At 34.4% G+C, this 17,117-nt stretch overlaps 1 protein-coding gene and 1 pseudogene across 1 annotated transcript in view; both read right to left on the bottom strand.

Annotated features, from left to right (window-relative positions):
* The window catches only part of MDGA2 (MAM domain containing glycosylphosphatidylinositol anchor 2), an 822,856-nt gene that overhangs the window by 199,915 nt on the left and 605,824 nt on the right, over positions 1–17,117 (bottom strand). The gene's annotated exons all lie outside the window — the stretch shown is intronic.
* LOC132419565 (adenosine 5'-monophosphoramidase HINT1 pseudogene) lies at positions 15,472–15,989 on the bottom strand (annotated as a pseudogene).

The raw sequence follows: 17,117 nt of genomic DNA, 5'->3' as shown, positions 1-17,117 counted from the left end.
AAGTACTTTTCAACTAATATTGAAATGTTGTTTCTCTTTATTACACAGAGAAAAATAAATTTAAGTACAAAGTGATATGAGAATTAGTTATCTTGCTATTTAAATATCTTCATGTCTTTTTCATTTAATTCCTTCATTTACTTCTAATTAAAAAAAACAAAGTAAATAATTTTAGCATCTTAGAAATCAGAAAATATGAAACACTAACCACTACCTTCTTGAAGTAGATATATATATATTCTAGGAACTGGCATTAACAAAAAACATGTTTAAAAATGGCTGCATTTTTAAAATCTCCATGATTAGATAATTTACTCTTGTAAATATAAACAACTAAATAATTTAGTTAAATAATTTGTTCTTTTTGAAGTGAACCACCAGGGAATGATGCAATTCTAAATAAGCATCATCTAGTAACAATAGGATTGAAAGAAGCTGCAATATTTATTCACCCTCCATTAGAAAGGACACAGAATAACAGCAATAACCTCAGCATTTAACATTAATTATGCTCCTATTGTGTGCCAGGCATAGTTAGGGATTTTACATTTTCATTAATTCTCATGACAATCCTAGGATCAAATATTTAATATTAAAATTTAACAAATGAGAACACTGAGAATGAGAGGATAAATACTTTGAACAGAACTCAAATTGAGGCCAATTTATAGCAGGTGGCCAATGCAGAGATATGAACCCTGAAGCAGGCTCCAGTAAAGTATGGTGTCTGGAATGAATAACTTGAGTTAGTACTGGACTCTTGCTCATAATTAGTCTGTTCTTATGGACAAACTGGACCAGTTTTACCTGCCCATCTCTTGGTTACTGTTTCAGGGACAATAAAAAAGAGTCAAGGTAGAAATGCGAGGGGGTAAATAACACATATGTCGCAAATTACCTTATCTATCTGTCTTACATCTTATATGTCTATTTTAAATATCTGTATCTACCTGTATGAGAATAATTCCCGTATACAAGTCAAAACTTCTTATAAGATATACCACTCCAAATAAATATCCAAATTATGATACATTTATGTGAAATAAATGAAAAGAAATTATACATTAAAAGATTATTTAATGGAATGTTATTATTTGAAATCGGAAGATTTCATCTCTTCCAAAAACAAACCACATGACCTTAGCCAAGCTTAAGCACTGAGTATAAATTTCTTCACTTTTGAAACTAAGAATTTATACTTTACCAGCTCCAAGGTTATTAATGTTCTGACTATAGGAACAGTAAAAAGTTAAAGATAGGAGTGGGGCTAATAATAAGTATCTATTTTCTAACTTAATAAGATGAATATTCAAAGATCTTATTACATTAGGCCGGTCTAACAAAAACAGATCTTTGACTAGCTATATTTTTTTAAGTTTATCATGCTAGATAGTTCAAAAACTCCCTTGTTAATGTATGTTATTCATTTGTTAGATAAACTTTTGTCCCGATGTAATCAAAATTATAGAAATGTAAACCTCAGTTTCAATCTAGGTAAGTTACAAGTTGATTTTTTAATAAATTTGCTCATTTTAAAATAAACACCGAAGCCTAATTAAAATAAAGTTTATTTTCCATCTCTTCCATGAGGCTTTTTAAATCTTGATTTCAGGGTTAACCCTTTCTTTGCAACTTTCTTGGACAAGAAGGTCTTAAAACTTATCATAGTTTTTATAGACTTCTCTCTCTCTCCACATTAAATTTTCCATTCTCTAGAATGCTCTAAATTATTATCATAATTTTTCTGTCAGGAGATTTTGTTTGTTCTCATGAATATCTCTCTGTTTTGCATGTTTATAATGTGAACTGTAACTTTACCCCAAGGTTCTTCCAGTCGATGATTGCAGCCTACTACTATTTTCCAAGTCTTGCAAATCCCCAAACCTAAGCACTATTTATTTCTTGACATAGTTGTTAGTTAATTATCAGGACACTTGATCTGCTAATTAAAAACAATAGACTTTTCTTTGTTTCACCATCTTCTAACTCACCACTTCCAATCAGCAGCTTTGGTTTCTCTATCAAAAATATCTCTCATAACAGCCTATTTCTTCTTATGGCTACAGGTAGCTTTCTTAGTATAAGTCATCCTTATCTCTTCTTGTGACAGTGTCCTAAGTGGTCTTTCTGCTGCCAGTTTAATTCTTCCAGGCCTCCTGCTTCTGTGTCATAAACTTTATCAACATAAATAAAATCATGTTCCTGTAACTATGAAAAACTTCAATCCTCAATGAGTGTGCTCATCATAATACTGCTTTAATTAAAAAAAATAGTAATTGAAAACAGCCTGACAGATTAACTAAAAAAAATCGTGGTACAGTCACATAATAGATTATGATGCAGCCTTTTAAAATGATGATGTAATAGACCCACATTTATTGACAAAGATATTTATATTGTTAAGCAAGAAAAACATGCTAGTGAATAGCATGAATAGCTACAACTACTATTAAAAAGTGAGTAAAACATGTTACTGAGAAGTATGTACAGTATCACATTTTTATATAAAAAAAGACATATGCTAATGACTGATAACAGAGAGTTTCTTAAACGGAGAATATACATGATTCATCTTTATACTTGCAGCATCCCACACTCTATTTTACACATGATAGGAACTCAGTAAAAATGTTTATACCAAATGTACAAATTAAGACAGTGAGGCAGTTGAGCACTGATTTATGGAAGAGAACAAGATTTACATGGGGAAAAATGTAGAGGAAAAGAAAGCCCAGAAGGAACTATACCAAAACACTAACAGTGGTTCTCCCTGAGTGTGGGATTATTGGTAATTTTTTTTTGGTATATTGTTCATTTTTCATTCTTCTATAATATGTGCTATGCATATTAGCATATTATAGTCTTCAAGAAGCCCAGAGAAAATTAAAATGTTAATGCAATCTATTATCCAAAGCTCATTTGATGAAAACTCCACTTTTTGATAACAACAAGTATATCACTCTAGACATGGTATTCTAGAAACATAGTCTTAGAAGTGCTCCTCTAGAATCACTCACTCCTACAACACTCATCACTTACAATTTCACTGACTAGTGAACCTCAGTGCCCTTGCAGTTCTTTCCTGTATTTGGCAAGTCAGGCCTTTGTCTTCTAGCACCCCCTACCTGCCCCGTGTGTTGAGATTCAGTTCAAAGTTACCACTTATGTGATGATACTTTGCCTACCCCTAGGCTGAGTTTGTTGCTCACTCTTCTTGACCACATATTATGTTGTATACCCATTTAACAGGTACTCGAAGCTTCACCCTGTATCTTCTTCCATGTCTATATCCCTGACCAGATAGCTCCTTGAAGGCACAGAGTGTCTAACTCTATCTCTAAAGCCTAATGCCCTGCTTTCCTGGATGGCACAGACCAGGAAGTCATGAAATAATTGAGGAAGGAAGAGGGGGAGAGAGGGCAAGAGGGTAAGAAGGGAAAAAGATATAAATCTGTGAATATAAAAGAAATAAATGTAATAGATAAAAATCATGAACATTTTAAAAAAGTAATAAATAACAATGTAAAGTAATAATTCTATATAATTAGTAATCCATACAGCTAGCAGAATCTCCTCTAAAATATATTGTTAGTATAGATTTCAGATGCAATAGATCTTCAAATCTGTGAAGGTGTGTGAGAGATAAGAGAGTAAAAAAAGGATTCGTATAGTTTTCCTTTTCTTTCTCCTTTCATTTAAGATTTGGATAGGTAAGTTGTAAATTTAAAAAACAAACGAACAGAAAACAAACAAAAGAGCCAATTTGAGGACATGACATTTAATTTTGTCATGATGTTTTTATGCTCTTTCTCTAATCAACTAAATTATTTTTTCTTAAAATATTGTCTCACAATGAAAATGTTAAATTAAGTAGAAAAATTTGAAATGTCTGCAACTTGTGAGATTTACTCATAATGCATTTGCTAGAAAAAAGTCCCTCCTAATAAAAACACAAAGATACATTCTTTGACATATAGTCTATACACTGTCCTTGCTTTGATTTTTCTTACCTGAAATGCTACTGTAGGAGATGCTATAATCGGAGAAACTTAAAAAACATGGTATGGCACCAAAACTTCTCATTCCAAACATAAAAAAAAATAGACAAGTAATATGAACAAACTGGTTCTCTGTCAACTTTTCCACTGTATCACAGACTGTAAAATAAAGTAAGTATAGAAAATAAAAATGCTTCCATTTCTTCATTGGGAAGGAAGGTGAGGAAATTTAATCTTCAGTTTTTACTCAGAAAATGGCTGGCTTATTTTTCCTACTCAAAAGAATACAGGGGAAGGTTAGTTCATCTCAACTACATGAGAAAATATCATGCTGTTTGAAACAAACACATAAGAATATGCTTATTATGAACTTATTGGTTTAAATATGTAAATATGCATAGTGCACTTTAATAGTAGATGTTTAAACAAAAGATATACTTCTTTTAATACATTATAATTTTTTATAATAAACTAAGTAATAAGTAGAATTGTCTCCAGAAGGACAACCAGACTCATATTTTCAAGAATCTTAAAATAAGTATGGCACTAATTCAATCATATTTGAATTTAGGGGGAGAAGTAGTTTATAGCACATATGTATGTTCTAGAGTAGAATATATAATCTACATTTAAAGCATAAGTAAATAAGACCAAAAATATTGTTTATGAAAGTGAACCCCAGAAGTCAGAATTCAAGAATTCTCATGCTGACTATGTATATATACACACATGTAAAAAAGTTAAGACTCAAGTAAATAGTGAATTTGTAGACTCAACTAATCCAAATGAACCAAATTTATTGTATTATTTAGCCTTCAAAAACAACAGGTGAGGTAAAAAAATTTATTATAGACTTGATGTGAGTTTCATCCTTGGTGATCTACTGATTGAAACTCCAAGCTTAGCTATATCCTTATTGCACACCACATAGTTTTAAAGGAAAGGTACCTCTATCACACTTGAGTGCTTTCTCAGTGTCCGAGTCAGCAGTTCTCAATTGTTTTTTCCAACACATTACAGATTAGCTTTGTAAGCATGAGACTTGTACATGGATATAGTCAGATTTCGAGGTTTTGAAAAATCACAAAATAATTTTACATGGAAGCAAAGAACTGAATAGTTTGCAACTGCAACCACTATCAATGGCACATCAGTAATACCTTCTCATAATGGACTATGGGATAAGTAAGATAAGCCTTTGGTTAAGTGAAATTGTCAGCATCTTGTAACTCCACTCAATTCTCTTCCATTCAATTAAGTATCTTCAATGTAAGTGAGAATAATATCAATACTGTAATCTGTATTTTAAAACCTCCATACACTAATAGTGGAACTATTCTAATTCTCATGCACCTCATAGCTGATTTGATGAGCACACACTAAGATTTGGAATAACTGCCTTAATACATGGAATTTTTAAGAATAAGTGGTCATTGAGAAATATTCATATGATGATATAAGGTAAATTTGAGAATTCCCTTCAACTTAAAAATAATTCTAATCCAAATCCCCAAAATACTTTTTAAACTAATAAGCTTGACCCATTTTCTTAATAATTATATGTCAATTAAAATGTATAGTAAGATGTGCTTGAAAAATATTCAAGGTGACAAAAGAAATCCAACATGCTAAAGAGCCCTCATTTACTAATGGATTTGCTCATATTTGCTTTCTTTTAGAGACCATGACGGGTAACAATATTTGATGAAAGACAGAGACACTCTAGAGCTCATTTCTCATGAAAGAAATAAAGGTTGCCAATGGATACTTCCTGTTTTGTAAAAACACAGAGACAATATGGTGATTTATATGATATGCAGCACATAGAGTATTTTTGCAATTGTTGTCGTTTTAAAATATGCAGAACTTCCCTGAGCCAAAGGTTAATATAATAATATATTGCATTGCTGCACTTCCTTCTGAATTATCTTCCCCCATATAAATGGATCACTAAAATCTAATTGACAAATGCTTCTTCCTCGTCCTAAAAAAATCTTACCATTTCTGAATTAATCTCTCTTAAAAATCCTATTATTCTACCAATCAAATAGCTTTAGTAGCTCCCCATTTTCTAGAACGTCTAAATCCCATTGCTTATTTTCCATTTTACCTGCCAACCCTTATTAAGCCATAGTGCTTCTGTGAAAATCTCGCTATTCAATTTTGATAGGTCTCTTGGTCTGTTTAACACTTGGCTCATTTCCTACGCCTTGCCTTCCTTCCTTCACTCCAGGAATGACTTTCCCGTCATAATACCCATCCAATGATTTCCCATTCTTCTAAGACCCAACTGAAACTTCCTGTTCTCTTAAGTCTCCTGATTTCTGTATCTTTTATTCATCCTCCATGTCTCTGAATTATAGTGTATCTGATTTATTCTATCTATGTCACGACAAAATGTCTACTCTTTTACATAAGTAGCCAAAACATTCTGAGGTCAGTGCTAGGCTTTATCTAGTTCCTCAGAAAATAGCTCCCACACCATGTGATATTTTAAAGTATTTCAGAGGTGCTTAATAAATTCATGATTAATTGATGGAGCACCAATCAAGGTTACTAAGCAACCAAAGTAAGAAAACTATTGATGAATAATCACCTCTTGATTATCAAAGGCTTAATTATAAAGTATATAAATTTCAAGATCATTTTCACATATCAACTCTATTTTTAGTTTAAAAAAACACAAAAACCATAGGTTTCCATAAAGTTAGCACATATACTAGATTTTAATTTGGGCATAATAATGAAACAGAGAGGTAAAATATTGGAAGTATTTGGTAGTATTGAGTAATTTGTCCATGCTATGGCTTTCCTCTATCATCAATTTTAAAGAAAGGCTAGTTAGCTCTACAACAGAATGTCCATTTGGACCCATATTCTAAGACTTGTATTACTCACAGTCTTGTGGGTAAATCATGTATGAAATAGGCACTTATTTTTCAACATGCCATCATACCATATGGTAAGCTTACTGTTTTTGTCCATAATATGAATAAGCATAAATACATCTCTTATCATACTCTGTAAATAAAAACTGCCTTTTCTGCACTGACATACACACTTTTTTTTACTGACTCACCTATAATAAATGAGGAGATGCTAATAAAACAGGATTGACAATGTTTTACAAATCTAGCTATAAAGAAGAAAGCATGTATTAAAAACAAACATGAGGTTAAAATAGCACGGTGTTTGCATTTTGAAATTCTTAGGGGACATGTGCATGCACACACACACCCATACATACACACATGCACAACGCTTATTTTTTAAAGAGTTATAGAAAATCTTATTACAATGGTATTGTTAGTCATTTGAAACATATGGGGAGATGCAGAATCCTGAAGCGAAGCAACTCTGGAGAGTTTAGTATTAGAAGATGGAGGACATGCAGTGCCATTCAATCAGGAAAACAGGTTTGGCAGGCAACAGTTATGGCTGTTCCAACTTCCCTCTCCCAGCAGGTGTTGCTATGGCACAAGAATAGCCTCCGAGGGATTCAGTGGAACACAAAGTGTAAGATGAAAGAGCGAAAATCATTCTTTGAGTGGCATTCATATTTTCTCTGCTACACAAGCTACAAGGCCAGTTGCAAATAAATACTTGCCGCCTCATAAACAGATAAGTGAAGGGGACCTTAAGCTGGGGTTGCTTAAGGGGTTATGTAGCATTCGCTTAAGTTTAGTTTTCAGGTATCTTGAATTGCTATGATCTTCACATAATTTGGTTTGCTAACTTGAGCTTACAGTAAAATATTTTCTAGAATCATTAATATAAATCTATAGCAACAAGACAATTTTTTACTGACATTTTTGGGAAAAGGTGTGAAAGCATATCTTTTTTCTGAGTTTAACCTCCCTTTCCTGACTTATTGTATGTGTTTCTCACGTACTGCAATACAGAAATGAACGACGGTCACTGACTAATTACGTAAAGTCTCGCATGTGAAAAACTTGTTTTCTTTGAGACAACTAAATAAGAAAACAGGACCAAGATAATTCTGCTTGCTAGTGACTCGAATTATGTTAACATTTTAGCAAGCTAGGAATCTGAAGTAGACTGAGAAGAACTTGCTTTTTTCTGTAATAAGAAAGGAGATATTATAATAGTCAAAACCTCAAATAAAGTGCTAAGATCTTTAATTACTAAGATATGACCAGGTCATTTGATGAAAAGCTAATCAATCTATAATCATTTCTGGGAAATAGGGGACCAATTCCTCAACTTAACTCTCTACTGTTAATCAAGTTCCATTTCATGTTTGGTATATATTTTTTTCAATAATGCAGAGTAAAGGTGGAAAACTATAGTCAATTGGGTATAAACAATTGATTAAGATTTTAAACTTGAAAAGTTGAATACCACATTCTATACATGTATTATACAAACTGAAGGTAACAAACAGGAAAGAGTCCTATAGCTTAAAAGTTAGCCCAGAGATTCCCAAATTCCTGGAATTCTGATATTCCATTACACATTTGTGTTCTTGCCTACTCACTCTTGAAAATGGTGCCATGATTTATCCAAATATATTTAAATGCGTGTATAAATGCACTGTCCCTTAAATTAACATTATGGGAGTAACAAAAGCAGAACTACATGTATGAAAACTTATGTCCTAGGCTGGAGCTATTACCGATTCATCTTAATACACATTTTTGAGCCCCTCAAATAGGTAAATATGCTTAAGACTGGGGGCAAGAGAGATAAATTAGACCTTTAACTACATTTAAAACTTTCAGTATGCATTATGGAAGCTGATAAATAGGGAGAATTCTCAGTAACTGATAACTGCTCACAATCATTTTTAAATCAGAAGGCCTTTTTTAATTGACATGTATAGTCTGGAAGAGTTGTAAGTGTACAAGATTAGAAAGTGGACTTGGACACAGGGCCCAACCACTTACTAGCTGTGCAATCTTGGATTGTCTTAATCTGTTTTCTCATCAGCAAATAAGGCTGAGGAAAAGGAGAATTTAAAGATAAAATGGCATAATGCACATTAGAGCATCCTCTGAAGTGTAAAGTATTTCAAGTTGTGTAATATACTTGTAAAGAGCGAGGCTCAGGTCTGGCAGCCTAGATTCAGATCTTAGCTCTACCACCTATTAGCTGCATGACCTCAGGAAAGTTATCTAACCAGTATCTCTCAGTTTAAGTAAAGTGAACATAATATTACCTACTTAAATTTTCTTTTTTTAGAATTAAGCAGTATAATACACATAAAATCTTGAACACAAGGTCTCTCATACAGTAAACACTCAATATATGTTAGTTATTATATTTTCTCCTCAATGCCTTTTATTATGGTGATGTCAATGACTGTATTTTATTGTTCTGCATATATTTCTATATTGAGGGCAAATATTTTGTTTTATTCATACCTGTGATGTCTCAAGTACTGAACATGGGTACACATAGGGTCAACAAAGTATTTTATAAATTTTATATATATATCATTACCATTGTCAGCTGTCTTGGAAATATGCATTCATTTCAGATGAGGACACTATTTGAAGAAGATAATATTTTGGAGAGGACAGGAGTGAACCTTTTTAATCTGAGTAGTCAGAGGCAACCCCCAAAGCCATCCAAGGAAAGACGGTGCAGATTTCTGCCATTAGATATAATAATTTGAACTGTGTGTTTGAACTGTATTATAAAATGGCACATAATACAGACATCCTTTGTCAGTTGCTTCATTTGCAAATATTTTCTCCCATTCTGAGGGTTGTCTTTTGGTCTTGTTTATGGTTTCCTTTGCTGTGCAAAAGCTTTGAAGTTTCATTAGGTCCCATTTGCTTATTTTTGTTTTTATTTCCATTTCTCTGGGAGGCGGGTCAAAAAGGATCTTGCTGTGATTTATGTCATAGAGTGTTCTGCCTATGTTTTCCTCTAAGAGTTTGATAGTGTCTGGTCTTCCTTTAGGTCTTTAATTCATTTTGACCTTATTTTTGTGTATGGTATTAGGGAGTGTTGTAATCTCATACTTTTACATGTACCTGTCCAGTTTTCCCAGCACCACTTATTGAAGAGGCTGTCCTTGCAACTGTATTTACAATAGCCAGGAGATGGAAGCAACCTAAGTGTCCATCATCAGATGAATGGATAAAGAAGATGTGGCACATATATACAATGGAATATTACTCAGCCACAAAAAGAAAAGAAATTGAGTTATTTGTAGTGAGGTGGATGGACCTAGAGTCTGTCATACAGAGTGAAGTAAGTCAGAAAGAGAAAGACAAATACCGTATGCTAACACATATTTATGGAATCTAAGAAAAAAAAAATGTCATGAAGAACCTAGGGGTAAGACGGGAATAAAGACACAGACCTACTGGAGAATGGACTTGAGGATATGGGGAGGGGGAAGGGTAAGCTGTGACAAAGCGAGAGAGTGGCATGGACATATATACACTACAAAACGTAAAATAGATAGCTAGTGGGAAGCAGCCGCATAGCACAGGGAGATCAGCTCGGTGCTCTGTGCCCACCTAGAGGGGTGGGATAGGGAGGGTGGGAGGGAGGGAGATGCAAGAGGGAAGAGATATGGGAACATATGTATATGTATAACTGATTCACTTTGTTATAAAGCAGAAACTAACACACCATTGTAAAGCAATTATACTCCAATAAAGATGTTAAAAAAAAAATACAGATATCTTAGCGCCCATTCTATTCCTATGAAGTAATGAGGTTTGGACATTCCTCCATATATCTATCTCTCTCTTATGAAGAAGACAAAATGTCATTGTTGTACATTTTCACAAAGGTCAGGGTCTTGCCATGAAAACTGGGAACCAATAAGTAAAAAGGAACTATCTGATCATGTTAATTATGTGATTGCTTTCCTGTGGGTGAAGGAATTCTAAATTAAAAGAATAAGCTATAAATTATATATCAAAAGTGCAATGAAAGCACAGCAAAAGAAAGATGCTTTAAAGAAATCCACAATTTATCTTATTTTCTAGAGCAGGGGTCCCCAATCCCTGAGTCGTGGACCGGTATTGGTCCGTGGCCTGTTGGGGAACTGGGCTGCACAGCAGGAGGTGAGCGGTGGGCGGGCCAGCGAAGCTTCATCTGCTGCCCCCCATCGCTCACATTACCACCTGAACCATCTGGCCCCCTCCTCCACACACCATGCCCAGTCTGTGGAGTAACTGTCTTCCACGAAACCTGTCCCTGGTGCCAAAAATGTTGGGGACCGCTATTCTAGAGCAACTGTTGCTCACAGTGATAAACTCTTCAGTGCCTAATGGCTAGAAAAATCAATTTACTTCTATAATAAAAAGGCCATTTGTCTCCTTGTAGAATCCATCTGACATTGTTTGGCCTTTTATACATGATCACTCTGAACAATGCCTGTGGTTTACAAATTCCCTAATTATATCACTGATTATGTACTACTGAATATGCCTTATCCTGTGGAAATAGACACTATCACCATTTTAATAAACATTTTGACATAAAATGAAGCTGGCTCTTTCATGCTTTGTCAAGAGCAAAGTGAAACAACCAGTGAACACAATGTTCCATCAACAGATTAGGACCACATGTTCTTTAGAGCAAATGAGGTTTAATTAACAGATCCATTAGCAGAGAACTGGTCAGTTAAAACATAGGAGAAGCGTTTTCTTATAACACATGGACACTTTATTAACAAATATTCTACAAATGCATGATTGTATTTTACGATTCATTCTGCCAGTCTGTAGAAGTATAGAATGCTACAGTAAAAATATGGGCCTAATTTTAAAATCACATAAAAACTCATATAACATCATTGATTGGAATGATATATAACTCATTCTAAGCTAATAAGTGTGTGAATAGAGTTTAGTACCATTTTATTAATATAGTTTTACATTCCATTTTATTCCTAAGCAAGGATATTTCCGTTTAAATGTCAACTAAATACATTTTGTTTACAAGTATTATTTAGATAGTCTTGGTGAAAGGGGATTACTTATGTTTCATTCATACTAAGTGCATTTTGGAGTGCAGACATTTGAACTCCTTGTCATTTTATTATTTCTACTTCGTGTATTTAAATTACCAATATATTTCATACTGTGCATAGAACCTTTTTTTAAAGTGCAATGATATGCTTTTAATTTCATATCTTTTTTAATCTCATCATTATTATGGTAGAACATCCCTAAGATTTGGGAAATTCTGATGTATTTACCTGATTTATTTATGTACTCAGAGGAATCTGGCATCCTCAGTTCTTCCCTTCCCCTGCAAACTATTGTCTTGTCTCCTTATCTGAAGCTTTCAGTTCTGAGCCTAGGCTGTCTCTTAGGCTGACTTTCACCCAACAGGACCACCCAGGCTCCAATTCCTTAGTCAGAGAGGTAAGAAGGCAGACATGCCATGATTTGGGTTTTCTGAAATGGATTCACTCAACAAAAATATTTACATTTCTCAAAGTTTATCCCTGGAGTCTGAAATCTCATTATGTGTGCTTGTTCCATTGAGAAGCTGTGTGTTTTGTGTAAAGAACCTGGGTTTTGCAGTCAGAATTGACCTATGTTTAACACTTTGAAATGCTTCAGCATATGCTAATGCTTTGCTTCTTAAACTGGGTGTGGATATATACGTGTGTAAACTATTTAAGCTTTATGCTTACAATTCATGCATTTTTCTATGTTTTTGTTACGTTGCTATAAAAGTTAACAAAAATACTTCACCATAGACAATGTGATCTGCACTTGCGTGCTGCAAGTTTTAATGTATAGACTAGGGTTACTTTAATATGTAATTCATGCCACTCAGGAGTACACAGCCCTAGATGTGGTTAGGCAGCATTTTAAAGACACAAACTCTGGGTCCACTCTTCTCAGGAAGCTAGAACAAGACAAGTATCATGTTGAGCTGCCCTAGAGAATTTTTAACCTAGCATAACGCTGAAAGTGGTCTCCTTTGTTGAAATTATTGCTCAATCTATGCATCTAGGTTAGAACAGGGTAAGGCCATGCCCCATTTTAGTGAGAGGAATATGAGATGAGCAAATGGGACCTGACATCCTAACACTCTTTGAAGCGGTGTTCTCAGAGTAGGGAAGTGTTGTGCCCCACTATCAACCCAACACATAGTCACAGGAACGAACTAGAATATTACCTGAATTCCTTTTAGAATATTTTAATACCTGCCTACAGTGATCTTTTGCTGCAAGGCCCTTGTCAAAGGCCATAACCGAATATCAGAATCACCTGCGATAGTAAAGGGACATACCCACTTAATGTAAGATGCTGCAAGCTTATACTGAATTTGGAATCTGAGATTGTAAACTTGAATCAGGTTATGGCTATAGGAAGTGAACAAGTACCTAAGCTTTGGGATCCCATTTTCCTCTCTATAAATGGAAGGCACTAGGTAATCTATAAACGTCCTCAGTATTTAAAAACGATGCCAATAACTGAGACATTTAGAAATCTTTTTAAAATGTTTTACAAAATAGGTATATGGGAACCTGCCCCAATAATCTTTTGTTTTTATTTAAAAATAAATATTCAGAATTCATAAATATCCTCAAATTGTGCCATCAAAATCCTAATTGTAATGATTTTCTAAATTTATTTAATCTCTTTGCTAAGCTCACTGATATCACACAATGAAGGATGAAAAATTAAGACTGTAAAAACTAATGAGGCTCTTTTTATATATTAAAATGAATTCATTTGTAAGCAGATTTTCAGGGGAAAGTCCTTTGCACTAATGGTAGTTCTAACTTCTATTTTGGAGCTATTGTAAGAAATAGCTTTAAGACATTCCAAACTGTAAAATGAAACCTAGTCACTACAAACAAATTATATCACTATAATAATTGTTCTATCTAATGCCAGAAATCTAGGATTCTAGATCTTTTGCTATCACATAGACCAAAATGGTGATCAAACTGTTAGTCTATGGATCTAGTCTCTATGGCTACTTCTGTTTATTTCTCTGTTCTTCAATTGATAATGGTAGCTTGGTAGTATCATCTAAAAATGACATAAAAATTCCAAGTGTTATCATAATCATATCAGTAGTGAATCTAATACCACTCCCCACATCTCTATCTTCTCCTCTAGTCAAGAGACACAGAGTCAGTCCTGGTATTGTAGCTTTAAATAATATACCCTGATTTACATCCATTCTCAACTATGAGTTTGATGGAGACATTTATTCTTCATCAGTTAATGAATATAATTTTCATAATTCTTTCTTTAACTTGTGTAAGTTATTGCTAGTTATTATAATATTAAGTGCAAATTATGGAACTAACTAATTGTGTTCAGTTCTCTGGATTAGAAGAATCTCTATTCAGTCATTTAAAATTCATATAGTTTCCATGTCCCCATTGCTTGCATTTATAAGTGGATGAAGGGTATAGGAAACACAAATTGGGCAGTCTTTCCTATTTCTCATTGACCTGCTCTTATCTCAATGTAATCTGGGAATTTCAAAAAGTGTTTAATTTTGCCAAGTGAAGGAAATCCTCAACACATGACACAGTAATTAGACAACAGCTAATTAACCACTGTTAAACTATGGCTTGTAAGGTAAAATCTTGGTTCTGATATTTGGGGAAGAAAGTGCTGGATATTTTAAGATGATAATTGGAGGAAAATCATAAATCCGATGTTATTTTCATAATTAGATAGATTCAGTTTTATGAGAAAATGCAATATAAAAACATGATTAATGTTTATTCAACTACTACAGAAAATAGAGAATTTAATGCAGGCAATCTTTGCATTTATGCTCTCCCCAAAAATAAGCAGTAGAAATATTGATATAATTTATGCTTCTCAAAACAACTTATAACTTCCTGACAAGGCCAACTAAAAATGTTTCCAATATTCTTCTCACTTCTGTAAATGATCTAATTGAAAAGAGAATTAGTGTAATTGTTACTGTCTGTAAATCTCTTTCTCTCATTCTCTCTCTCTTATTTTCTCTCTCCTTCCCACCCACCTTCCCTCCTTCAATTTCCAATCTTTTCACTTGAAGAAATATAAGCGCTCACTTCCACTATCAAATCCCATGCATCAATATTAAAGTACTTGAAACAAATATAATCTTCACATGCTGATAAAAAGGTATTGAAGGCTCTAAAGATGCTGTAAATACAGGAAGTTTTCCACTGGATATTCCCCTCTTTCATTTGGTTTCCACTGACCACTTTTTTTCCATTTTCTTCATGGTTTCTGCTTTTTCCACCATGTCCTTGGACATTTTGTTTGTTTTTGCTTCATACTCTCTTCTTGGATAAGCTCATCCACTTCTAATTAAGGCAACTACCTGTGAAGTCCATGTTCTACTTCTGACCTTTCTCTCAATTATTAAACCCTACTTTTTTGGGGAGAGGGGGACCATACAACAATCTTTTATTATGTATGGGTTTTTTAAATTATTTCTGCAATCTCTCCATACACAGGCAAAAAAATAAAAGTATTGTTCAGCATATTGGAACTTGCAAACTTGATCACTGAATAGAGAAGGGAAAATTATCCCTACAACATGCTTTACCAGGAGGCCAATTCATCTGCCGACCTCCAAGAACATGGAGATGAACACGGTAGACAGACTGTCCCCAATCTGAACCTTCATTCACCACCATTTGATAACCCTTCTTCAGGCCTAGATCAGCAGCACATTTCTTGCCAACAATCATTAAATGTCCAAGAAGACTTTCACCATTATCTTCTGCTGCAGAAATCTGGGATATATGTTTCTTGGGTATCACCAGAAAATGTGTTGGTGCTTGAGGGGAAATGTCATGGAAAGCGAGACACTGGTCATCCACATAAATGATTCTGGCTGGAATTTCCTTGTGAATGATCTTCCCCAAAATCGTGTCATCACCAGGCCAGGAAGTCTGAGCCTTAGCCCAAACCCTACTTTCTAATTGGTCACCAGAAACTTGAGAATGTCTTACCACCTTTCAAGTACACCTAATCCCAAACCAATCTGTCCTCTCAAACCTTTCCTTAAGTCCCTCATTCAGACTTAACATTCCTCAAAATGTGGCATTACCATATTCTGAAGTATAACATTTTAGAATCATAGAAGTGTAACATACTTTGGGAGGACTGGAAGAACTCATCTAAGCAAATGGCTTTCAACTACATGTTTTTAATACTGTATGCACATGTATGTGTTTGTGAACTTAAGTCAGAATCCCCTGTCCAAATTTAATCGTAGATAGAAGTTCTATATATAAAAGAGAGATATATTTTGTTCTATGTGAAATGGCAAGGAAATAAAAAAGGGTAAAATTCTCATCTGGTTACTTCCCTTCCCCGCACAGTTCAGTAGACCCTGAGAATAGTTTTTAAAAATCTCTAGGTGCGATTGGAACACCATTTAGAAATCAGTTACCCAGCTGATCCCTTTATTCTACAGACGGAAAGTTTTGGGGTCCAGCCAGACATAAGGTTGCAATGCTATTAAGTGGTAAATTTGGGCCTGGACCCAAGTCCAGGGCTCTGCACACACTAAGCTGCCTGATGTCAATCACGCACTCTCCCAATTGACTTGAGAGCACTGGTCACTGACTTAACTGCCCCTTAACAGAGGTTGTGAGTGTCCCTCAGCACTTCATCTGATTCCTATCAACCTCTTCAGCTGAATAAATAGTCTGCCCCCCAACCTGACCACCACACACACACTCTAATGGGCAAACTCTTTTTTTCTTATATTCCTTTTTTTCCACTCTATATCCTCAAACTCTTTCTTAAAAGTAACCTAAAGCCGTGGTGGAGAGAAAAGGAACTAAGATGTAAAGAGGTTACCTGACTTCTCAGATGTAGTTTATGAGCGAGTCTCATGCTTCTTCTACCAGCTAAGCCTTCTGTATCTTTCCCTCTCTAACCTGACACATCCATAAAGTAATACATATCTCCATGGCCTTAATTTACTTCCTAATAAACATTTTCTGCCTCCTCTCTCACATTATCACTAACGGACTCACTGAACACCTCCTCACAATGCAAAGGTAGTCTACAATGTTGGGAAAACAGAGGAAAAGTTTTCTTTGCCCAACTGATTGATTGCGAAGCTTCTGAAATGTCTTCTGAAACTCTCTTCTATTTCTCCACGGTCTTTCCTCTGTCTCTTTTTGGAACACTG

Source organism: Delphinus delphis, chromosome 2 (assembly GCF_949987515.2).
Source record: "Delphinus delphis chromosome 2, mDelDel1.2, whole genome shotgun sequence".
Taxonomy (NCBI): Eukaryota; Metazoa; Chordata; class Mammalia; order Artiodactyla; family Delphinidae; genus Delphinus; species Delphinus delphis.
The sequence above is the reverse complement of the archived record's forward strand: the minus strand, read 5'-3'. Positions and strand labels throughout refer to the sequence as shown.